The sequence below is a fragment of the Rana temporaria genome, chromosome 3, assembly GCF_905171775.1.
Source record: "Rana temporaria chromosome 3, aRanTem1.1, whole genome shotgun sequence".
Lineage (NCBI taxonomy): Eukaryota > Metazoa > Chordata > Amphibia > Anura > Ranidae > Rana > Rana temporaria.
Genome location: NC_053491.1, coordinates 206,654,380 through 206,681,459, shown reverse-complemented (window position 1 = coordinate 206,681,459; position 27,080 = coordinate 206,654,380). Strand labels below are relative to the sequence as shown.

Sequence of the window (27,080 nt, the reverse complement as noted above, 5' to 3'; positions counted from 1 at the left end):
CCTTCATTCTGTAAAGGTAATATGTCATGAGAAGCAGACCTTAAGGATATGCAGCAGTCACAGGTTAGATAACGAATCATGCTTTTGCCAAGTGTTATTAGTGTCTAGATTAATGATATGATGTAATACAAAAGTTACATTAGGTGCTGCCATTTTGAATTATCTGCAATATTTAGAGACAAATCGGTATTGACATTCTTCCCAGTTTTCTGTTGTAAAGTATAAATAGAAGGCCCAGAAGATTCAATTGTTTTGTTAATGCGCATAGATGTGGCTAAGGAGACACAGTGTTAGAGCATGAAATACATTTCTGTCCTCATGAGATTTAAAGCCGAACTCCAGGCAGATATAAAATACACACACCAATATATACTGTAGATCGCCAACCACTTCAAAAATAGGATTATTACAATTTGTGATGAGATCCCTGCTATACAGATGCATATGTACAGTATATATATATATATATATATATATATATATATATATATATATATATATATATATATATATATATATATATATTTACACACTGTAGAGAGAGATTTTTTTTGTTTTCTTTGTTTTAAATGTAGCAAACACATGTTATATTTATGTTTGATGGTATAATATTATGATATGTATTCAGATAAGGATAAAAACTCAAAAGATGATAACAATGATACTGCATGATAAATAAGATCAATAAATATTGGTATGGACTGAGAAAATGTACTACATTGGACTGCTAATTAGTGATGGAAGAAGAAGGATGGTATTTCAAATCATGTCATATGTCTACTGTATAGCTGAAATTCTAGGCTAAATTCATTTTTATTGTAAACATTGGAGTGTCTTTTAATTTATTGTTTCTTTACATGAACTGCAATATACTGAGACAAACCAATTACCTCCGTTTATGTTTCTTTAGATGAAAAAACAAAAGTCTTCTTTGTAATTTTTTTTTTTGCCATTGTTTTACAGTTTCTATATCTGTATACTTTTCACGGCAGTAAAAATGAAATACATTGCAAGGATTCCCCTCTTAAGGCCTTAATACTTTTTCATGCCATCCTTTTCTTTCCACAATACTCTGCTGACATATCCTGGTGACACATATTTTACTGTCACTACAGAAGGTTCAACAACATAGCTATTAATTTTCCATCGCAGCTGGACTAGGGACACGAGATATGAACACTCAAGGAGGTTGCATGGCTATTTTTCTGCCATCCTATAACACAGACATAAATACATTTGTTACAGTACAAAGACATGTTTACCCAAACAATTTAATTTATCTTTCCTACTTATAAAAAAAAAAAATACAAATAGTATTTATTGCACTTGAGTTTAACTTAAAATTGGTGTTTTTTTTAATGTGAACTTAACGTTTAATTAATCTGAAAGTGAAAAGCTACATAATACCTTCCTTAACCGCTTCAATACCGGGCATTTTCACCCCCTTCATGCCCAGGCCAATTTTCAGCTATCAACGCTGTCACATTTTGAATGCGAATTGTACAGTCATGCGACGTTGTACCCAAATTAAGTTTTGATCATTTTTTCCCCTAAAAAATAGAGCTTTCTTTTGGTGGTATTTGATCACCTCAGCGGTTTTTATTTTTTGCACTATAAACAAAAAAAGACTGACAATTAAAAAAAAAACGCAATATTTATTACCTTTTTCTATAATAAATGCCCCAATTAAAATAAAAATAAAAAATCGCAATAAGCTTATATTGATTGGATTGCTCAAAAGTTATAGCGTTAAAAAAAATAGGGGATAGAATTATGGCATTTTAATTGTTTTAAATTTTTTACTAGTAATGGTGGCGATCTGCAATTTTTATTGGGAGTGCCACATTGCGGCGGACATATTGGACACTTTTGACACTATTTTGGGACCATTCACATTTATACAGCGATCAGTGCTATAAAAATGCATTGATTACTGTATAAATGTGACTGGCAGGGAAGGGGTTAACACTAGGGGGCGATCAAGGGGTTAAATATGTTACCTAGGGAGTGATTCTAACTGTAGGGGGAGGAGACTCACAAGGAGAGGAGACGGATCGATGTTCCTCTGTAATGGGAACACATTGTTCTCTTCTCACCTGACAGGATGTGGATCTGTGTGTTTACACACACAGATCCATTTCCCTGATTTATGATGAGCAATCACGGGTGCCCGGTGGACATTGCGGCTGCCGGACACACGCATCAGGGGTCCCCAGTGATGCGGCGCACGCTCTCCACAATGCAGGGAATCCCAGGACGTCATATAATGGCCACCCGGAGGGACGAAGGGTTCCTGTGGCGATCATATGACAATACAGTGGTAGGGAAGTGGTTTAAGAATTCTCTAGGTTCCATGTCTCTCTCTCAGTTGCCCCTCTCCTACCGTTGAAAGTCCCCCAGGCAGTATGCAGTGTAGCTGTGTCTCTGCATTTTAGGAGTGTTTTGGGCCCCCTTCTTTTAAGATGCAATATTTTGGAACCTTTATTGATTGAAGTAGCCACCTCTTTGGTAGGAGTAAGATCAACTTTTGAAGAAAAAATTGATCTGTGTGCCCAGCAGAGAACAATTACGATATTAGGGATAATAAGCTACTCCAAAATATAACTTGCATTATTTTTCTTGTAGTCCTCTTTCTTTTTTTCTTGTTGTTCCCAACAGCCTATATTATTTTTACTGACCACAAAAATTTACAGCATTTGCAGAATGCCATACGGCTAAATCTCAAACTGGCCAGGTGGAGTCTTTTCTTTTCTAGTTTTAATTTTACTATCACCTACAAACTCAATTCCTTCAACTGTTAGGCTGCCACACTCTCTAGATACTGAAAGCACAGAATGTGGAGTCCATCTCAAACATGAATTGATTATTTCCACATCCTGCATTGCTCTTTTAGCCACTCAGAAGTCATAGATGCCTTTGGGTAAGACATCTGTCGCAGTTGATTTGAGGCATAAAATTCAAAATTAGGGGCATGATTCCAAAGGAACTGGTCATTTAGGGTTTCCTAGTTCCCTCATTCCTAACATCTACCATTATAGGTGGCCTACTCTTTGTTCTGATGTTCAAAAATATGATAAAGCTTGTCACATATGGTATGTGCTCAGTCCAAGTCCTCTACTAGAGCCCCTGATAGTTTTGATGACCTTAGCTGTTCCAAACCCTGAAAATCAGGGACTTTATTATAGATCTCCACCTTCAAAGAACAATACCATATTTTGGGTCATTGATAATTTTTCCAAATTTCTATTTTCATTCCATGTCCTGGCCTCTCATCTGCTCATGCCTTGGTTCTCGTCTTTATCCATGACATTTTCTTAAAGTGTAAAGGCAGATGTTTTTTTATCTTAAAGCATTTCATGGATTAAGGTAAAAAGCCTTCTGTGTGGAGCAGCCGCCCTCAGCCCCCCTAACATTTACCTGAGCCCATCTAGATTCAGCGATGTTGCAGGAGTGTCTCGGCTGCCTGGGACTCCCCTCCTCATTAGCTGAGAAAGCATCATGGCGCCATTGGCTCCTGCTGCTGTCAATCAAAGTCAGTCAATGAGAAGAGAAAGGGGATGGGGCCTGGCCACGGCTCCATGTCTGAATGGACACGGGGAGCTGTGGCTCGGGTGCCCCCATAGCAAGCTGCTTGCTGTGGAGGCACTCAACAGGAGGGAGAGGCTAGGAGCACAAAAGAGGTAGCCGAGTAAAGGAGGATAAGGCCTGCTCTGCGCAAAACCACTGCACAGAAAAGGTATAAAAATGTTGCTATTTTTAATAAAAAAAAATCATTTTAACCACTTGAAGGCAGCTGGAGTCCCAAATTATTGTTTACTCTGCATTATGCTGAATCTGATTAAGATGGTTTGCCACCAGAGTCCATTATGAAATATCGTGTGCTGCTGATTGCCAGCATCCTTGCTGAAAAGACAGTTCTGGTTATAAATAGCCTTTTTGTTTAATCTCCATTTTCCTGGATCCATTCAAGCAAAGTTTTTTAAAAGTAGTTATCATTTGATGGGTAACATTAAAGTAACATTCAATTACATGGATACGATCTGATTCTACTGTTGTTTTCAAAAGGGAATAAATGCTGTCTTGCACTGGGTACATTTAGAGTTACTTTCAAGCTGCACTGAAACAGTCCATTGGCAAGGGTTCAAGGGGCAACTGCAGTTATTTTTGTAAAAACTCAAAAGTGAACATTTTAATTGATTTCTGTACTATCTCCAACCCACCTTACTACTTCACTCATTCTCTTCTTCCACAAAACAATTATTAGACTATAAACCAGCATCTTCATCTTCCCTATAACCCATTTGCTGCAGGACCACTGTTTATGTAACTGCTTCTATAGGGTGATAAATATTTCATGAGCTTCGGGAACTACAATTGTTATTTATTCTCCTGAAAGTTTAAGGGTCATAAATTAAATCACTGTTCAGTTGTACTTTAAAGCTAAACATCTATGAAGAGTAAGCAACTGAAAACACCTTGTTACAATACATGCATTTCTTTATTGTGTGGATTTAAATATAGTGATTATAACTTATGTGTTTACCGTGCTCTTCAGAATCACTAACAATAACAAATCTGTAAAGTGCTATACTTAAAATGTAAGTGAAAAATGTAATACATAAACAATAAGAAATTATGACAACCAATAAGTGCTATGTGATGTCCTAAAAAATACCAAGTGGAATTTGCATATAAAAGTTCATATGAAACAGGAAACTGCTGGGGAGTAGATAGTTTTTTGAACTGCGACATTAATGTGAGTAGTGGGAGTTACAGGGTGTAGTAGGGGGGGTTTTAAGTATAAAAGGCAGCCACAACACAGATCCCATAAGCTTCTGATGACACCCAGTGGGAGGGGCGAAATGCATTAAGCTATCTGTGAAAGCGTGTGGACGCCAATCTCTAGATGATTTTATCTTCTTTGATGTAAGTGTAATGATTTTAAAATTTTCAAAATAAATAGCAGTATCACACTATATGCTCTCTCCTGCGTTTTTGTTGGAACGATACCACTGTGGATTGTTGCTGGTCGAGTGAGCCTGAGGGACCTTGATTATCAGGAGGAGGCCAGCAGACTGTAGTGGAAGCTTTTAAAAACCACATATGCAGATTTTACTAAAATCCTAATTTAATTTGAAAAATAATTTCATGATGTGTCGTAATCAAATTTATTTTTATTTTTGTCAAGATAAATGGGGCAATCTGCAGAAAAAAATAACCCTTTGTATTTGTACTAACTCTTGTTACTTGACTTAAATCTCAAAGTTTTCTAATAAATCATTATTCGAAGATGATATGTTTTAACCGATGGATAAATAACCGATGGGGCCTACACACGATCGGTTTGGTCTGATGAAAACGGTCCATCAGACCGTTCTCATCGGATTGACCGATCGTGCGTACGCGGCATTAGTCCACATTTATAGAAACCTTTAACTGACAACCAGGTCCTATTCCTTAGTTACAATCAGTAAAAATAGAGAAAATTACCATATAAAGCCCAAAGTCAGTAGTAATTAAATTTTCTGTATGCTAGTCACAAGCACATTATTGGTCAGTTTAAGGAATAGTTATAAATTTTAATAAATGAGGGCTTATTAGTATGAACAATAATACATTTACCCCTGTTTAAAATAATTTAAACTATAACTATACAATTAATAAATCAAACATGATATAACATGCATTTGTGATTATTATAGCTAGATCACTATAATACTCCTAAAGAAGCAGCATTTGAAATAGGCTTCAAAACATTATTATTAATTGTATCTATCCATTGTATTTATGTATAATAAAAAAAATATATTTTAATTCAGTACACAAGGGTCAACTTAAAAGTCTGATTCATTCTCTCTTTAGATGTTCTTTCTGTGTCATGAGATACCAGATAAGATGCCACCACCTCAGTATAAAAATTGGTACCCTCTACATTTAATAAAGCTGGGGCTAACTACCACCTCTTGACCTCTTCATCCTATACTGTATAAATTCCCAATAATGACCTCCTTTCTCCCTAAATTAGGCAGACTTGAGATCATATGTGCTCTTTGCTGATTTATCAAGCCTGGCATACGACTCATGCCTAATGGAGACACCATCTACTTGCAAGTCTGCAGAGAGGCAGCAACTCTATTTGGACCTATGGTACATCCAAAACAAAAGATACAGATTATTATTTGTTCACACTGTAAATATCATTCGGCATGAAAAAACCCTGTGGAAAACGCATTAAACAGATATTCTTTCAAGTGTCTCCCTAGACTCTGCTTTTAAAAGCTTGATGTCTTAAATACCAATTTTCTTTACAGCGATACAGTTTATTTTTTTTTTAATTTTGATAAATATCAGTAGGCATGTGTTCTCATGGAGTACAACATTCCATTATTGACTTTAGTTTTTCTTTTATTAATTAACATTTGCAAAAATGTAATTAACTCGGATATTTTACATGGTTTTTAAAAATAAAACCGTCTTTTAATTTATCAGAAACGATTACAACACAGAAATGAAATTGTCAACTAGATATCCAACAACAGCTAAACATGTCACTTTGAAATGTCATGTCATCCATATGTAATCCTATTATCCTAGGCCAATAATTAAATTAGACTAGAATACGTTTTAAAAGTATACAAAAGATAGCAACAAAATCTCTGCGGGAACATAAAAAAATAAAAGCCTAATATCAGCTCATTTCTATTGGCAAACTCTAATCTAAATGACAGTAGAATAATAGAAGCAGAGATTGGTATCATAGACTTGGACAAGGGACATTGTTAAGGAATGAACACAGCACACATGCTGTCTGAAAATGGAAATAATTTTAGGATATATCATGTAACTGGGCAATCATAATGACATTTAGTTCATTCATGTCTACTATTTATCAGCTGCACTTTCAGCACTCTTTTGTGAAACTGTTATTTGAGGTAACATTTTATTGCTGTGGCTCTTATACAGAAATGCTTTTTTTTTATTAATTAAAATGTGTTTAAATTGCATGTATGTGATCGGGTTACTTTTTAGTTACGGAATAATGAGTGCTGAGGTTCATGGCAAATTGATTACCATTTTAGGAGTTGTAAAGGCAGAAGTTTTTTTTTTATCTTAATGCATTCTATGCATTAAGATAAAAAGCCTTCTGTGTGTAGCAGCCTTCCCAGCACCCCCTATTTACTTACCTGAGCCCCGTCTCTCTCCAGAGATGGCCACGAGTGTCTTAGATGTCCGGGACTCTCCTCTTGATTGGCTAAGACACAGCAGCGGCGCCATTGGCTCCCGTGTCTGTCAAGGTCAGTTAGTCAATCAGGGTAAAGAGGGGACGACCCGGGTCAGGGCTTTGTGTTTAAATGGACACATGGAGCTGTGACTCAGCTCAGGTGCCCCCATAGCAAGCTGTTAGCTGTGGGGGCACTTGATAGGAGAGAGGAGTCAGCAGCAGAGAAGAGGGACCTGAGAAGAGCAGGATCCGAGCTGCTATGTGCAAAACCACTGCAACAGGGCAGGTAAGTATAACATGTTTGTTATTTTTTATTTACATTTTTAAACAAGACTTTACGATCACTTTAAATACTTCTGTCATGCAGTTGTGTTAGTGCAAATCAGCTTACAATAAGATACTTTCTAAGAATCAGTAAGGGTGTTTATTTATGCCCTCCTTCACATAGGTCCAATACATGGGGGCATCTATTATTCCAACACTATTTTCAAATAAAAAGTTGACTACCAGAAAGTTCTAAAATATGATTAAGCAAATACTAATTGACATACTTAACAAAATGAATCACAATTATAATAAAGATTTTCCTACCTTTGGAAATGGTGGTGTGCAAATGAACATGCTGATAAACACATGAATGCTAAGGCTCATGCTATCTACACTAGGGAAAAAAATCACAAGCAGCAAAGTTGCTAAAAGTGCAATAATCATGTCTTGTCCTGCCGGCTTCCAAGGTGGATGTGATCTGAGGAGTTCCAGGTCTCCAGGTAGTGCTATCCTTACCAGACAGCCTGGCAATATCAAAGCCTGGCAATACCAAATTCTTGCTTTCATCAAGATTAGCTCACTAGGGTTAAGGTGTGAAAGTACCGCCAACACCCAAAGGCAATTTTTTCTGCACCTGTTAATTCTATCCAAAGATTACAAAAGAGACACCAGAATTTATCCCAAAAATCACTGTGTACTACATTGTGGCCTCATCATACATATTGTCTCCCCAAGTTGTTGTTTATAAAAATAAAGCTTGAATGAAAAATATTTTTGGCTTTATAAATGTCATTATTGCTGCAGCAGGGTCTATACATGCTACAGATGTGCAACATTCATTTTTGATCATTTCACTTTAAAGGAGTTGTAAAGTCAGAATTTTTTTATCTTAATGCATACTATGCAAAAAGATAAAAAGCCTTCTATGTGCAGCAGCCCCCCCCCCAATACTTACCTTAGCCCCATCTCTGTCCAGCAATGTCCACAAGTGTCTTGGCCATCCAGGATGCTCCCTCCTGATTGGCTGATACACAGCAGCATAGCCATTGGCTCATGCTGCTGTCAAAGTCAGTTAGCCAATCAGGAGAGTGAAGGGGCAGGGCCGAACCGCAGCTCTGTGTCTGAATGGATACTTGGAACTATGACCAGGAGGGGAGTCCAGGAGCAGCTAAGAGGGACCCGAGAAAAGGAGGATCAGGTCTGCTCTGTGCACATTCACTGCACAGAGGAGGTAATTAGAACATGGTTGTTATTTTTATAGAAAAAAAAATCAAGACTTTACAAAGCATCACTGCTCATTTAAAAATGATGTTTTTTGCAAACCTTTTTTTTCATTGATACATGACCCCCAGGGCAGTACCCGGACCCCCATAATCATTGTATGCCCAATTACTTACATATAAGCCTTCAAAATAGTGACTTTTCGTTTTTTCCAGTTCGGGTCCCATAGACTTCAATGGGGTTCCGAACTTTTGCAATGTTCGAACGTTCTGCCGCAAACTAAACAGGGGGTTGTTGGGCCCATCTCTAATGCACATTTCATTTTTGTCTGCTTAGCTAGAAGAGATAATATTGGGTAACTGTCACTTGTACAGCCTGATGACTGCACCATATTGAAAGATTTTAGGTACAGCATCTTACTAATAAAGTAGGGATGCCAAAATGTATTCTTGATGAATGTAGTAAATTAAAAGCAGGACAGTGCCTCTGCTGCAACATTGTAATTACCCGGGACACAAATGCCATGAACATTAAATTGATGCTGCAGGGACAACTGCACCAGCCTGCGTAGGAAGGAAATTATGGCGAGCGCCTTGGACCTGCCTTTGTTTGCAGTTTTGGCTGTGGCCTGGTTGTCTGTGGCAAAGCCACCATTTGTCCTGTCCAGGTATGGTCCCAGACCTGAACAGCTGCTACACTGGGATATAGTCCGAAGAGTGAGGATTACTGACCAAAACCAGGGATTTAGAAGGATTTCTGGTGGCCATGGTCTTGCGAACCAGTGATGACCAAAAAATTGCAGTGAAGACTGTGTAGGCTGTGGCATCCGTGACTACCTGAGTAGACAGAGCTAAAGGAATAAACATGGGCAGTAATTTAGACGCTATTGAAATGTCTACTTTGCACAGCCATGCGCCCGTGCTTATGCTAATAATGGCTTGAATAGCTGGGTCGACTGATGCATACCCAAAAGAAAACTCCTTGGAAGAAATTAGATAGTCTAACAGATGTATAACGATAGAAACCAAACTGTAGTAAGCTGCGTCATAGATAGAACCGGGACGTGGTGCCAAGGAGACGAACTGTTGTGCCATCAGTGCGACTGGATTGGACTGAGGGAAGCCTGCTGGGTGCCAGGGTCAGCTGCCGCTGGTGGTGGGAAGAGCATCCTGAAGAGCTCTGCTTTCCTGGCTGTGGTGGGGTAGGGAACGCCCCTATGCCACGTCTCTGATGTGAGCTTGGGGATGGTCCCTCCCCTGAGGGACTGCATGCTGCCACGCTCCAAACCTGCAATTTAGAAAACTCAAGAGTGAGTGGCAACTGAGGTGAGCCAGGTGGTGACTGGCCGGGTTAACGATAGCTTGGGTACCCATCTGTGCTTGGCACAAACCTGTGAACCAGAGCCCCGGGCGTACTGGGGTGTGAAGCTGAAGTCTGGTATGGCCTAAGTAGGAATGTTACATTCTTTTTTTTAAATGGCGTCCAACCTGGTGCAGGATAGAACAACCTGAAGTCGACTGACCTAAATGAGAAATGACAGACAGAAAATGGTGAGTGGCCGATGTGCCACTGTAGTCGATGAGTGGTTGGATTGCGTGCCACTGGAGACGTGCTTCCAACGGTTACAAGGAAGTAGCCTTATCAGAAAGCTGAAATCAGAAAACAAAGGTGCATAGTGTGTACGGCTCTTTGGGTTGTAACATCACCCCTCCAAACTGAATACAAACCACGCAGCCTCTGAGGCCAATCGAATGCAGAGGAGGCACCAGGTGGGCTAATTACCACCTCAATGAGCCACAGTCCCCGTGCAATCAATTCCTGCTGGCTCCAACCCCATAGACTGTGAAACCTGCAACCAGCGTCGCATGTGCCGAGTAATGTCGGGCAACGACTGACATCGACTTGGCGGCTCGGGTCTACGAACGAATCATATGTTGGTAGATGGGGTGACAAACAAAGCCGAGGGAACCTACGAATGCACTGGCATGTGCTGAATGATGTGATGTGTTCCATGCAGGTGTTTTCTAACTGAATGGGGGACTGTGTGACTGGGGAAACACAAAGATCAATCTTCATGCTTAGCAGAAAGACAGGATCTGTGTGACCTCCCCTGTCAGAACAGAGATTTGCCTGTGTTTACACAGGCAGATACCCATTTTGTCACTGTGGGGAACGATCGGGGGTGGCCGGGGGACATTGAGTCCACTGGACCCACTGATTAGCTCCCCCACTGAGCAACAGGAACACTTTCCCACAAAAACATGTTTTCCAGCCGACGTGCTCCTATGGCGATTTGCGGGATCGTGCCACCTTGCCACAGTATAATGATGGCGGCTGGTCGGCAAGCGGTTAAAATTAAAATATATGAGAAACTCTAAAATTGTTAACATTTCCTGCTGAATACTTTAATTCAGTCACTAATAAACCAAATATATTGCTTATAGCTATAGCCTTTTTGCATACCTTACTTTAATTTCAAATACTGTTGTATTCCACAAAATACATATGATTTACAATACTTATCTACCACTTTTTGTTTTATTTCATGTAGTTTCTTCATATAGCTATAGGAAAATATATTTTTCCTGGAAAGATCTGACAAAAGACAAACAGGTTTGACTCTGTAACATAATGCCCATATTGTATGTATTCAATAAGATTATAAAGAGAAAGGGGAAGCTTTTTATATTTATTCAGAGCATTTCTTGGCAAATGTTATAGCTTTCCATGACAGGTGAGCCTTATGATAATATGCATTATACCAGAACATACAGTAGTAAGAATGGTTCGTTTAGTCCCATGGATATTAACATTTCAAAGAATAATACACTTGCAAACAATCAGAGATACAATTAAATTCAGAGAATATTATAGTAAACTAACAAACCTCTCCTCTATTCTCTCTTGCTATAATCTTTTTTGTCTGCCTGCTCCTTTGCTCAGGATTTTCTTTCAGACATATTTGGTCCTCAAACAGTTTGGTTCATCAACCCTTCATAAACTTTCAAATTGTTCTTAGACCCTTAAACATTTATTATAGTACATCACCTTAATAATGACTACTTTAAACACTAATACTATTAATAATAATAAAAAAATAATAATAATAAAGTTCTCATGAATTTCCTTCTGATAAATGCTCACAGCAATCAGCTGTTTGACACCACTACTTTCACTTTCACTTTCATTGACTCTGCAACAAAATTTGAGGTGGGTGAACTCACTGGCACTCCAACAGGGTTTGAGTTGGGGGAGTACATGCAGCATTGGAAATTAAAATGTACGTATATCCTTCCATGGAGAGAGAGGGTGGAAAGCCACAGACACACAATACAGAGTACGCTGGCAAACAAGGCCAATAAAATCATACAGCTGATAGAGACCCAAGGCTCTAGCTGTTGATCACACAACCCTGGGTAACACTGTCTTACTGCTAGCTGGCGCACCTTCAGGACTAGAGTATGGGATAAAGCTCTACAAAGACCTCAAAAGGTCTAATTGTCCCCAAATGACCTTCTATAATTTATTAACTACCTATTGCCCCCCCCCATATATTTAATGATCCGTTTAACCCCTTGTCATTTTATGGATACCATTGGGATCAACATTGACCATTTTGGCGAACTTTGTTTAAAAAAAAAAGTATTACATTTGCTATCATATGGATTAATGGTGTCAGGACCTGGCCTTAAACCTGGGACCTCTTCTGTGTCTGGCATTAACACTTCCCATTGAGCTATCTGGGATGCTGGACAGCTCCCTGTCTGATCTGCTGGACAAACCTACCTGATCCATTGGAATACTCTGCCTTGTGTCTTGATTGTTGTTGAACCTTGAACCCCTTGCTCCTCCCATGAACTTCCTATAAAAGCCTTGTCTCAGCATTTCCCCATTGCCAGGTTATTGTGCCTTCCCAGCCAGTGCCTTGCGATTTGTCTGCTCTGCTGCCATTTGTACCTGCAACCACCCATGTTTGACCCTCAGCCTGTTCCTGGACTACTCTTCTGCCTGATCCCAATCTGCAACCACCCGTGTTTGACCCTCGGCTTGTTCTTTGACTACTCTTCTGCCTGATCCCAACCTGCAGCCACTCATGATTGATCCCTTGGCTTGTTTACTGACCACGCTGCTGTTTCATCCTTGTCTGCTCATGCGCTACTGTACCCCGGCTTGCTCACGCCCTGGTGGGGTAAACTTGAGGACTGCGACCTGGTACTAGCTTGCAGCTAAATCCATCTCCACCATCAGGAGCTCTGGTGAAAACCAGTTAGTACTTAGACTCCGCACCTCAGGGGAGCCTGTATTATCTGCCAGAATTGACTGCCTGAATACCTGTCCTGCCACTGCTATAGCTATTGGCCTCTGAGCCTGACGCCTGATCATGACAAATGGCAAGATATTTTAATGAGCATCTTGGATAGTCTGCTGTAGGAAAAAGCTCCAGTTTTATTTCATGTATGACTTAATCATAGGTTTCAGTTCTATAACACACTCATTATTCCCTAAATACACCCTATGCAAACAATTTATAAAATAATTAGTATTTTTTACTTATCCTATATTTGTTATATGTTTTTCAACAGAACATGAGCCTGTGTTATACTGTTATAATGTTGCTATATCCTGTTATTATTTTATAAATCTATGTTTATTGATATAAAATCTGGATCACTTATGAACAATTCGAAAGCCGAACTTTCCCTCCTAAATAATTACAGCTGTTTTCTATTAATGATGTTCTTGTTTTTTCCCCCAAGTTATTTTTTTTCTGATTTGTTTTTCATCTCACACTTCATTCCTGGGAGAGTAAGTTTCTGTACTGAAAACTACTAGCAAAGCGTAAAGTATTCATTATACACAGAATGATTTAATTTAAACTGAAGAGAGTGGGTATTTTGTAGCTGATAACATTAATAACTGTCTGCTCATAAGTATACATTATGAGTAGATCACTTTCACATTTCTACTTAAAATCCTGTTTATTGGATTTTCTATCATCATTCTGAAGATAACTGTGAGGCACAGAATCCTAGTGGAGCTGTTTCCTACAGCAGACTATCTAATCTATCATTAGAACACAGAATCTGAGTGCTGAACTGGACAAATGTAATTAAATCATTTTCCAAGGGGAGAAAAGAGGTTCATGCATTGTTCAAGTAGCACTTGCTCAGTAGTAAAGATACTTTAATTAGTAATTCAAGAGAATTGAAGACAATAAATGACTGCCATCTTCTTAAAGACTGTATATTTCTATGTGGTAATAAATTAATATTTTATTAAAAAATAAGTAATCGATATTACAGAGGTAGTTTTGTTATTTTTGTGAAATCAAAATTTACAATCACTTCAAACAACCAAATGGTTTGAGGAATCTGTGACAAGTGCTGAACCAAGGTTAGAAGTTGCTTTGAATCTCAGGCCCCGTACACACGTCCGAGAAACTCGACTGGCAAAACACATCGTTTTGCTCGTCGAGTTCCTTGTAAAGTCGCCGAGGATCTCGGCGAGCCAACTTTTCCCATTGACTAACGAGGAAATAGAGAACATGTTCTCTTTTTGGCCCGACGAGATCCTCGTCGGTTTCCTCAGCGAAAAGTGTACACACGACCGGTTTTCTCGGCAGAATACGTCTCCCATCGAGTTTCTGGCTGAATTCTGCCGAGAAACTCGGTCGTGTGTACGGGGCCTCAGAGGTAGCCATTCTCTAATTGCAGGTCACGCATTGTGGTTAATTTACTAAAGGCAAATAGACTGTTCACTATGCAAGGGAAGTTGCACATTGCAAGGACATTGTCCCCAGTGCTTAGTGACTATGGTGAAATTTCACTTTGCAAAGAACACCTTATCAAATGCAAGAAAAATAAAAAATAAATATTTTTTTACTTGCACATGATTGAAAGATGAAAGTCAGCAGAGTTTCACCTCATTCTGGCCAAATATGAGTATTTTTTTTAGTTTTTTCAACCAGCTGGTTGAACAAAAAGAAAAAAATACATTTTTAGTTCCCCTTTCCACACATTTAATGTGGAAAGGGAGAATCCTCCCTGCTGGGTCTTTGTATTGTGACAGAAGGGAGACTTCCCCGCCATCAGAATACACTGATCATTGCTGCTGGCTTTAGCCTGCGGTGCTGATTGAGCAGGGAAAACCTGACTGGAGTTAATCAGCTGAGCCGGCCACATTTCAATCCATGTATGAAGCTTAAGCTTCAGGGTTTTTTTCTTTGCAAAGTGTAACTTCCCTTGCAAAATAAACAGCCTATTTGACTTTACTTAATCAACCCCACAATGTCCAAGACTGTCACATCGCCTGCCACAGACAATCAAAACTGTTTCTCGTTGTAGCCATAAGCAGCCTAATTTTGTTACCAAGCCAACAACCAAGAGTGCTGCAAAAGAAAGCTAGTACCCATAAGAAAATGTAGCATGACAGATTCCAATTGTTTTGGACAAGTGACTGCATATTTGTGTGTGCAGATCAGGGCAAGACAATTGGATGAAAGTCATCCTACCAGTCAGACATTTTTCAAAATTTGTTGTCAGACCACAACATTTATGGAACAGTCTTCTAGTAACATTCAATTGTTTTTTTGAAATGCAGTGAATAATGACACAGTTTTGAAAGGGTTGTAATGTATCATTTTGCTGTTTGTTTACAACTATTAAATAAATGGATATCCATTCATCATAGATACATGATCATTGGTACATGAGCATATGTGAGTATTGCGTAAATGGTCAAATATTTAGTCATAAGAATGTCTGATAGTCACTATCCCATTTACTGTATACATGTAGTGATACTTTTAAAGTGCTTCTAAAGTCTAAATATTGTTTACCTTTATGCATTCCTCACATTAAGGAAATAAATGTTCCGGTACCAGTAACAACCCTCATTCCCCCTTATACTTACCTGAGCCCTCAGTCAGTCCAGCTCCTATCTGTAGCTGCTCTCCCAGCTCATCACAGGCTTTGCTCAGGTAAACTCCTGTGATGAGCGAGCAGGGGATTGGGCCTAGCCGAGTTGTTTTTATCTATGGACGCAGGTAGCGTGGCTGAGGATTGCGCCTGCAGGTGTGCCATCCTAGAAAACAGCTTCCTTTAGTGATATATTGAAAAAAGAAGAAGCCAGGATTTCAGAGGGACCCCAGAAAAGGAGAATCAGGGCCAGAGCAGGTAAGTATAATATGTCAGGCTATGGATAAATGGGCCATCTACCATCATGCATTTTTCTTTATTTGTTTTTTTGTTTTTTGTTTTTCAAACAAGAGGGACAGGTCAAAGGCAAGAGAAGGACAGTAAGATCAAGTTGAAACCATGTAGAGGCCAATACTGTCTGAAAAGTGACAAAGCTACTGTATATACTAACTCCGCGGTTGACTGAAGAGATTTCAGAGAACATCGTGCAGCACTATTTTCTTATACTTTATCTGTTTTCTATTCTACCAGATTTCAGGCGGGACAGGACATCTATCCTAAAGAAGAAACTACTCTCTAGTAAATCTTCTACCTGTCTCCTTTACCCAGTAGGATATCACATTTTCTTCTGTTTATATTTAATAGCTAAACGTATATTTTGTTGTTGAAATGTCATAGCAATTATTGACAACATATTGCAAAGGCTGACAGGATTTTATCTTACCTTTGTTGCAAGTTGGATGTTCTTTCAGGTACTCAGCAAAGGTATTTCATTGTACACAGCCATTCACCCTACAATACAAAAAGGAAATTAACATAAAATTAAATAAAATGGTGAATAAAAATACAACAAAAAAAAAAACATTTTACAGGCTGGCTTAGCCGGTTTAGAGTTTACAGCTTTGATGGCTTACAATTTACAGTTTGCCATGGTTAAATGGATCCACCCTCAACTTTAAACTTAAAGGTGTTGATTTACTAAAGGCAAAAGGGCTTTTCCTTTTTGCAAGGGAGGTGCCCTTTGCAAGGGAATTGGTCCAGTAGCTGAAAGTGGGGAAATTTCCCTATGGAAAGTAATAAAAGGAAAAAACGTCACTCATTTGCTAAGCTCTGGGCAAATTTCCTTTGCAAAGTGCAACTTCCCCTGCACAGTAAACATTCTTTTTGCCTTTAGAAAATCAACCCCAAAGTTTATTTAAAACAGAACATAAACAATGTAATATATTGCAGTGTAGAAGTCCTTAAATGTGGTGGTGGTTTTAGTTTAGTTTTTTTAGCCTTTTTTTTTTTTTATTTGAACTGTCAGTCCTGTCAGTAACACACGTATTGTCCTATACTGAAAATGTACACTAAATGTATGAAGGAGCACTGTTGTTACCCCAGAACAAAAAAAATATTGGAACCACAGAACATCTCTTTGTATTCTCATCCTCATAACATAAAGGGGGAGGGGATGTTTTGCAGTTTTGAGTACCACGGCATGGGCAACGATGCAGAAGAGCTGTTTCCATGATGATGAGTAGGGATGAGCCGAACACCCCCCTGTTCGGTTCGCACCAGAACTTGCGAACACACCAAATGTATTTATTCATAAAAAAGGATTCATTCATAAAAAAAAGTGTGGGGGTCCCCCCAAATTCAATTACCAGGCCCTTCAGGTCTGGTATGGATATTAGGGGAACCCCGCCGTCAATTTAAAAAAAAATAACGTTGGGTTCCCCCCAAATATCCATTCCAGACCCTTCAGGTCTGGTGTGGATTTTAAGGGGAACTCCACCCCAATTTTTCTTTAAAAATGGCGTGGAGTTCCCCCAAAAATCCACACCAGACCCCTTATCCTGGCCCCCCTATGTGAATTGGACAGTCAGTTTCTCAGCCGCTGAAGTGAAGTCCCTGAAGCAGTAGCTGCTGTGTATTTCGATGATGCACATCTGCTGTATGCTGTGTGGAGAGGCGCAAGTTCCTCCCTCACGTGTTGCGTCCCAGAGTGTGCTCCAGCCCTCCATCTGGTCACTGCACGCCATACCCGGAAATCTTCGGTGTATGAACGGGCACTTGCGCCTCTCCACACAGCATACAGCAGATGTGCATCATCGAAATACACAGCAGCTACTGCTCCAGGGACTTCACTACAGAGGCTGAGAAACTGACTGTCCTCTGGACCCCAACTTGATGCCTGTACACAGTAACTACCATGTGAGTGCTTTGATGCTGTTTGTTCATTAAAGTTTGCATTTTTTCTAAGTGGCGCCTGTTTTGTTGTTTTCTCTATTGCATGTTTGGAGTTCGGCTCCAGCTCCCCATACAAGGCTTCCCAGAATATAAGACTGTTTCTCTCACTCCAGAGCTTTTTGCTCAAAGGACTTTTATTTGAAATTTGCTACATCCTCTATTTAAGCGTGCGCCATCATTGTATATAAGAACCCCGTTAAAGTCAATGGGGCTCGAACATTTGAAATATAAAGTGCTAATTTTAAAGGCTAATATGAAAGTTATTGTCCTAAAAAGTGTTTGGGGACCTGGGTCCTGCCCCAGGGGACATGTATCAATGCAAAAAAAGTTTTAAAACAGCCTTTTTTTTGGGAGCAGCAAATTTAATAATGCTAAAAGTGAAACAATAAAAGTGAAATATTCCTTTCAATTTCGTACCATGGGGGGGTGTAAAGTTAGCATGTAAAATAGTGCATGTCTCCCGTGCTTACAACTGTCACTGCACAAAGTGTAATTTCTGAAAGAAAAAAAGTCATTTAAAACCGGACTTGCGGCTATAATAAATTGTCGGCTCACAGCAATTCAGAGAGGATTCATTCATAAAAAAAAGCGTGGGGGTCCCCCAAATTCAATTACCAGGCCCTTCAGGTCTGGTATGGATATTAAGGGGAACCCCGCCATCAATTTAAAAAAAAATGACGTGGGGTTCCCCCCAAATATCCATTCCAGACCCTTCAGGTCTGGTGTGGATTTTAAGGGGAACTCCACTCCAATTTTTTTTTAAAAATGGCGTGGAGTTCCCCCAAAAATCCACACCAGACCCCTTATCCGAGCACGTTAACCTGGCCGGCCGCAGAAAAGAGGGGGGACAGAGTGCGGCCCCCCTCTCCTGAAGCGTACCAGGCCACATGCCCCCTTCTATTTACACTTCCTTCGTGAAATGGTAGGGGTACAATGTACTCCATTACCAATTCACATAGGGGGGCCAGGATCTGGGGGTCCCCTTTGTTAAAGGGGTCTTCCAGATTCTGATAAGCCCCCTGCCCGCAGACCCCCACAACCACCGGGCAAGGGTTGTGGGGATGAGGCCCTTGTCCCCATCAACATGAGGACATCCTCCCCATGTTGAAGGCATGTGGCCTGGTGCGGTTCAGGAGAGGGGGGGCCTGCACTCTGTCCCCCCTCTTTTTCTGCGGTTGGCCAGGTTTTTCTTTCAGAAATGACACTTTGTGCAGTGACAGTTCTAAGTACTGGAAACAATCTTCTATAGGGAAGATTTGTGGGCAAAGAAGAGTACAAGATTTTTGTTGGCCCTCAGAGAATGTTGTGTTCAGATCCATCTCCCATTTTTAACAAAACAAGTTCAATAGTTCAATTAAACAGGACAAAGGGAGCAAATCAGAGAAAATCCTTGTTAGGGTTTGCACACACCTTTAACCTGCCTGGCGGTATTCCCGAGTCTGACTCGGGGTTAGATTTTCCTGCTGCGAGCGGTAACCCCGAGTCAGACTCGGGCTTGCCTCGCTAGATCCACAGGCACAAGTTACTTACCTTGTCCCTGGATCCAGCGATGCCACCGCGCTGTGTGAGCGAGCGGGACCTCGCTCGATTCACACAGTGCCTCCGTGTGACGCCGATCTCCGTTCCCTGCGACGTTACGACGCACGGGGACGGAGAACGGCGCCAAATTCAAAAAAGTAAACAAACACCTTACATACAGTATACTGTAATCTTATAGATTACAGTACTGTATGTAAAAAAAACACACCCCCCTTGTCCCTAGTGGTCTGTCCTGTGTCATGCATGTCATTTTATATAATAAAAACGTTTCTTTCTCCCTGCAAACTGTAGATTGTCCATAGCAACCAAAAGTGTCCCTTTATGTCAAAAATAGTTTTAGATCAGCTAAAAAACAGCGATAATAAATTATAATCACTTGCAGAATTGTGCGATAGCGATTTGTGGGGAAATTCGTCATAAAAAAAAAAAATAATGACAGCAACAATTCTGCAACTGGGCAAATTTCAGTGATTTTGATTTGATTACATTATTGAATAATTTTTATTATAATTATATTATTATTTGTTATAATTATTTATAATTATTTATTATATTATAATTTATAATTTTGTTTTTAAAAAAATGTCATACCTGGGATGCCTATTAGAATCTTGTTTGGTCAGATTTAAGTGAGTTATTTCTAAAAATTACAGACCTACAATATAAAACGCCAAATTTCCTTGCAAATAATGGTACCGCTTTTAGCATGTTTTTTCTGACAGAATCATACCGCCAGGGAGGTTAAAGCTATAATTAAAGTCTTGCTGGAAAAGTAAGTAATAGAAGGGCAGTACTTATTTCTCATAAAGAAGATACTTCATCTGATGTGTTCATATGTGTTCATATGTTCGAAAAGCATAGCCACGCACGCAATGTCACTTCCAGTTTTGTTTGTGGTTCACTGATCCACAGCATCTCACGTTCTGCTTGGTTACTTTGGAAACTGTAAGCTACTTAGGCTGCAGCAGTGATTCTTAGGATTAGGGATGAGCTTTGTGTTCGTGTTGAACTCACGTTCGACTCGAACATCGCATGTTCGATCGTTCGTCGAATTACGAACTTTATGGGCCGTTTGCGCCAAATTCGAGTGCCGTGTCACGGCCCATAATTCACTGCGGCATCGCAGTGCATTGCTGGCTGATGATTGGCCAAGCATGCACTATGACCCACGTGCTTTTGGCAATCACAGTGCGCAAAAGACGGAGAGCCATAATTGACCAAAGCCAGGGTGGGCACAGACAGATGCGCACAGACAGCAAAACAAATGTTACAGGGGTGATAACCCTTATCTGTGTTTTACAAAAAGCTTAAAAATTTATTTTTTGGCTGGAGCTACACTTTAAAAAAGTACCAGTTCAAAATTACAAACAGATTCTACTTAACAACAAACATACAGTCCCTGTCTTGTTTGCACCACCTGTATACTGCTGTTCAAAGTATATAGGGCCAAAGGGGCTGGTATGACCTGGGGGGAGGGGGGAAAACCCATGCTATTTTTCTCAATGATTTTCATCCATATTGCAGGGACCAGACATTACATTAAAGCCGCAAGCAGTTTTAAATTACGGTACTTTTTTCTTATAGTAATGTAATTTTGTGCAGGGACAGTTCTAAACACGTGCCACTTCACAGGCATACTATAGACACCCAGCAGGTATGATATTTTAAGGAATTTTTCTATTTTTTTTTTCACTTTAAGCATCTTTAAAATCACTGCTCCCGAAAAAACTTCTGTTTTTAAAACTTTTTTTCCATTGATACACGTTCCCTGGGACAAGACCCGGGTCCCCAAACCTGTTTTATGACAATAACTTGCATATTAGCATTTAAAATTAGCACTTTTGAACGTTTGAGTCCCATAGACTTCAATGGGGTTCTACGTTCACGCGAACGTTCGGTCCGTTCGTAGGTTCTGGTGCAAACTGAACAGGGGGGTGTTCGGCTCATCCCTACTTAGGATCCTGGACTGATACAGCAGCAAATGGACCAGCGACTATCACTTCCACTTATTACATGCCAATTAATTGCCAACTCCCTGAGTTGGCAATTAATGTGTTCTTTGTTTACAATTCATTCACTGCCCTTAGACTGGTACCCCCTTGGTGTTCTCTCATCTATTACAGATGCTACCTCTGCCAAACCTGTGTGCCCATTCTGACAGCATTTTGGTGCCCTGTCTGGACAAGTCTCCTATCCATGAGTGATGATAAACATATTTTAATCTATTCTATGTGAGTTGCCATTTGCCTTTTTTATTAAATGTTCCATATTCTCTACACTTAGGCCTCATACACACGACCGTTTTCCTCGACAGAATCCATCAAGAAACTTGGTGGCAGAGCTTTTTTGCCAAGGAAAACGGTTGTGTGTATGTTTTTCATCGAGAAAACTGTCGAGGAACTCGATGAGAAAAAAAGAGAACAAGTTCTCTTTTTCCTCATCGGGAGTCTCAGTTTCCTCGTCGTGTTCCTCATCGGGCTGGTTTTCGACGAGAAACACGTTCGTGTGTAATAAATAGAAACCCGCACATGCTCAGAAGGGTGGCGCCAGTGGAATCAATCTTCCCCTTTATAGTGCCATTGTACGTGTTTTACGTCACCGCGTTTGAGAACGACGAGATTTTGTCTTGACAGTGTATACGCAAAAAAAGCTTGTCAAGTTTCTCGACAAGCCTAACAAGGAACTCGTTGAGGAAAACGATGTTTCATTTCATTTAGTTTTAGTTTTTTTCAATTTCCAAGAGGGGTTGCATAAAGTGTGCAGATTTTGTGTGTTTTATTTTGCTAAACCAATATAGATAGTAAACTACAGCCTGTCAAAGAAATTTTGAGACATATTTAATCTTAAGTAAATTCTAGTAAAACTACTGTTTTTACATTTCTTGAAAAGTTAATTGCCAGTTTCCAACTATATATAGTTGCATAGTTAGTCTGGTTGAAAAAAGACACAAAGTCCATCCAGTTCAACCAATAAAAGGGGAAAAAAAAAAAAAACTTTTGATTTATTTTTATACAATCCTATATACACAATCTTATACCCACAGTTGATCCAGAGGAAGGCAAAAGAAAAAAAACAGCAAAGCATGATGAAATTTTCTTCAGCAGGGGAGAACCTTCCTTCCTGATCCCCCGAGAGGCAATAAGGTGATCCATGGATCAACTTTACCAATAAATGTTAGTATACAGTTATGTTATGTACATTTAGGAAAGATTCCAGGCCTTTTTTTAAAATCAATCTACTGAGCTGGACAGAACCAACTCTTGAAGGAGTCTATTCCACATTTTCACAACTCTTACTGTGAAAAGCCTTTCCAAATTGGGAGAATAAATCTCCTTTCCTCCAGATGTAAAGAGTGCTCCCGTGTCCTCTGTGATGACCTTAAAGTGAATAACTCAACATTAAGTTCACTGTATAGACCACTTTTTAAATCAGAAAATAGTTTTATTAAGAACAAAACAACTTCCAGTGTATCACTTATGTGTTTATACATGTTGATCATATCCCCCCTTAATCACCTCTTCACAAGAAAGAATACATTCAGTTCCTCTAATCTTTTCCCATAGCTGAGCTCCTCCATGCCTCTTATCAGTTCGGTTGCCGTTCTCTGCACTCTCTCCAGTTCCCCGATATCCTTTTTGAGAATTGGTGCCCAAAACTGAACAGCATATTACAGATGAGGTCTTACTAATGATTTGTACATGGGCACAATGATATCTCTCTCTCTGGAGTCCATACCTTACTTGATGCATGGACTCCACAAGAAAGGACTTTTCTCGCTTTGGAAACAGCAGTTAGCCATTGCATGCTATTATTAAGCTTATGATCTACCAGAACACCCAGATCCTTCTTCACCATTGCCATAAAAAGTTTATGGGGACCCGGGTACTGCCCTGGGGGACATGTATCAATGCAAAAAAAGTTTTTAAAGCTATATACGACCACCGTGTAAGCAACCTTATATAGTTTGGGGTGTGGACCCTGCCTTTGGCCAATCATGGCTCTCACAGCAGAGTTCACTGTTATTGGCCAAATCATGCAGGTCAGGTGCATGCTTTGGCCAATCATCAGACATCAATGCACTGCAATCTAGCAGCGCATTATGGGGAGATCCGCAGCACTCAAATTTGCCACGAACACCCCATAATGTTCAGTATTTGGTGAACGGGCGAACCTCCGATGTTTGAGTTGAACTTACATTCGATTGAAACCGCTGGCTCATCCCTATATATATATATCAATATTAAAGATCATTTGCCACATAGTTGCCTAATTAAACAATGCATTGAGGTAGGCTTGTAAGTTGGATACATCCTGTAAGTAAGGACATTATTCCACTGCATAGCTTGTCATCAACACTAAACCTTAGGGTACATCACTGATAACCTTAGACCATTCAGAGTATGAATCACCACTACTCTCTGAATTCAGTCTTTTAGCCAGTTTTTTATCCATTAACAAACAGATTTTTCCAGGCCTGTAGACATTACATAGATGAGTTCTCTTGATTTTTTTTTTTTTTTTTTTTACAGATTCATGAAACACAGAAGTTGTCAGACAAATCTGATTTATTTTTATGAAGAGGTAAATAAAACCTTGGACAGAGTGATGGCTGTGTATGTGGTATGCTTTTACAGATTTTGAAAAAGCGTGTGATACAGTTCCCCACACATTAACCATGTGTGGGGAACTGTATCACACGCTTTTGCAATATCTGTAAAAGTATACCACATACACAGCCATCCCTCTGTCCAAGGTTTTATTTACCTCTTCATAAAAATAAATCAGATTTTCCTGACAACTTCTGTCTTTCATGAATCCGTAAAAAAAAAAAAAAAAATCAAGCAAGAACTTATCTATGTAATCTTTTATTAAACTTTCCAGTATCTTCCCAACACAATTTGAAACAATGGCTTTGAAATACAGAGTTTAATTATTTAGGGATTTGTGGGTGTATGCCATCTGGACCCGGTGCTGTATTAACCTTTATGCTGTCTAAATATTTCTGGACCATATAATTTTAAACCATAGTGGATCATTTGGGGCTGTGTCAGCACCATCATCATTATGCCCATGAGCTCCCCCATGCTCCTTTGTATAAACAGAGCTGAAGAAGGTATATAATACATTTTCCTTATCTTTGTCCCCAGTTACCCACTCTAGATTATTTTGTAAAGGACCAACAGACCTGAACTTTTTTACTATTAATACATTTGAAGAATTTTTTTGGGGGTTTAACTACTATCTTTTGCAATCTGTTTTTTGGCCTTGATTTTCAATTTTACATATTCTGTTATATTCTTTGTAATATTTAAACAATGATACCATTCCTTAATTTTTATATTTTGTCTTATTATTAATATTTTTTTACTTTGGCCATGAGCCACATAGGTTTTATTTTTAGCCTTTTAAATTTATTGCCCATGGAAATATATTTTGCAGTGAGTTCTCATATACAGTATTTTTTGAAGAATTACCATTTCTGTTCAGTGTTCAATGATTCTTTCCCAGTCTAAGACTTGAACAGAAGCCCTTTAAAATCGACTTTTTCTTTGCAGTTAATTTTTGGTTCCACCATTTTCTCTATAGTATCTGACTGCTTATCACTTAATAACCCTCTAGCTCTCTTGTTACCTACTTCCATGCTCACCTACAGGACTTCTCCAGAGCCTCTCCTATCCTCTGGAGCTCCCTGCCCCAGTATGTCTGGCCAGCTCCTACCCTATCTGCCTTTAGGCAAGCCTTAAAATCTCACTTATTCAGTGAAGCTACCCCACCTCTACCCAAAAACTGTACTTGAGTGCCCTCCATCAGACCACCCCCGCAGCTATTAACTTTTGTACCACCTCCCCCTCCCTTTAGATTGTAAGCTCCACAAGCATAGGGCCATTCTATTCCTTCTGTATTTAACTGTGTTGCAATTGTACTGTACCCTTTTTTATTGTAAAGCGATGTGTAAACGGTTGCCGCTATATAAATCCTGTATAATAATATTTTAAAATAATAATAACCTCAAATACTGTCACACTTTTTTTGTGCTTTAAAGCGATTTCAGCTTTTTTTACAACACTGATTCTTTAACCGTGTTTTTCTGTTCCTGCCTGGAACACACTAGTTCTGTCAAAGTTACTATTAATCCAACTTTTTACAGAATAGACTGCGAAAGCCACTCATTTCAGTTATTTTTCTCTACTCCTAATACAGAAGTAACTACATGTCTAAAACTTCTGGGAGATTCTGATTTTAAAGCAGTGTTTGTAATGCCTTGTACAGACAAACAAACATGTACGATGAAACCGGTCCGCCGGACCGTTTTCACCGTACATGTCTGCCCGGGGATTTCTGTATGATGGCTGTGGCGGGGTGTGGCCACGCCGTCGCCACGACGATGACGCGGTGACGTGGGCGACCCTGCCAGTTCAATGCTTCCACGCATGCATCGAAGTCATTCGACGCATGCGATGGATGGCGGGCGCTCAGACATGTACGGTAGGTCTGTACAGACGACCGAACATGTCCAAGCGGACAGGATTCCAGCGGGCTGTTTCTAAACAAGTTTGGAAATATTTGCCCGGTGGAAAAAGGCCCAGCGGGCAAATGTACGCTGGAATCCTGTCCGCTCGGGCCTACACACGACCGAACATGTCTGCTGAAACTGGTCCGCGGACCATGTTCGGTCGTGTGTACGGGCCTTAGTGTGGACAATTTTTTTTTCACTTTCTAGAAGTACCCTAAAGACTGATTATACTCTATGGCCCGGATTCACAGAGAGCGGGCGCACATTACGCCGCCATAGCGCAAATAATATATGCTACGTTGAAGCAGCACAGAGAGGCAAGCACGTAATTCACAAAGCCAGTGCTCCCAAAACTGCACTGGTTTTCTAAGCCGTAAGCCGGCGTAGGTGGAAGTGGGCGTGAGCCATGCAAATGAGCTGTGACCCCATGCAAATGATCGCCTGAGTGCCAGACAGATACATATAACGAACTGCAAATATCGCCATATCTCCCTCATTTGCATATTTGAATGGCTGATCAATGGGAGCGTAAATATGCGCCCAGCGTAAATGTGCGACCACCCAACGCCGGCGTAAGTAAGTTACTTTGGCAGGCTGAAGCCTTTTTTTAGGCGCATCTCTGTTTGTGGGTCAGGCGCACAGATACGACGGCGCACATTTATACTTACGTCGGCGTATCTTGAGATACGTTGGCGTAAGTGCTTTGTGAATCCGGGCCTATATCTATTTTCATTGCATACCTGTAGTTAGCACTGCGAGATTGAAGCAAATGAATTGCAGACATCTAATGTTTGGTTAGTTTTCAGCAGTGAATAGTATTTGGAAGAAATCTGAATTTTAATGAACAAGAACAAAGAGAAGGAATAATACATCCCACCATTAGGATGCAAACAGAATTTAATTAACAGAAACACTCTGAGATTGACACAATTTTATTACTAGGATAATTAAGGGGCAAAGGCAAGGCAGCTAAAGTAACAGATATGTAATGTAAAATACCCAGTCTCCACATTTACATATTGCAATTAGGTTTGTAAAATGGATAGATAAGAGCATTAGATAGGAAAACAAAGCTTTTTGGACAACATGAAAACATTTTCTTGTGCAGCGCTGATACAGCTGCATGATCAAGGGAAAAAAGCTGAAATTAGAACTAACCTCTCATTAA

General features: G+C 39.8%; 1 protein-coding gene across 2 annotated transcripts in view; it reads right to left on the bottom strand.

The window, feature by feature from the left end:
- The window catches only part of MGAT4C (MGAT4 family member C), a 149,778-nt gene that overhangs the window by 37,146 nt on the left and 85,552 nt on the right, over positions 1–27,080 (bottom strand). For both annotated transcript variants that reach the window (XM_040344170.1, XM_040344168.1), the window contains one exon: positions 16,352–16,419. The gene's annotated coding sequence lies outside the window, so the exon portion shown is untranslated. The remainder of the gene's footprint in view (positions 1–16,351; positions 16,420–27,080) is intronic.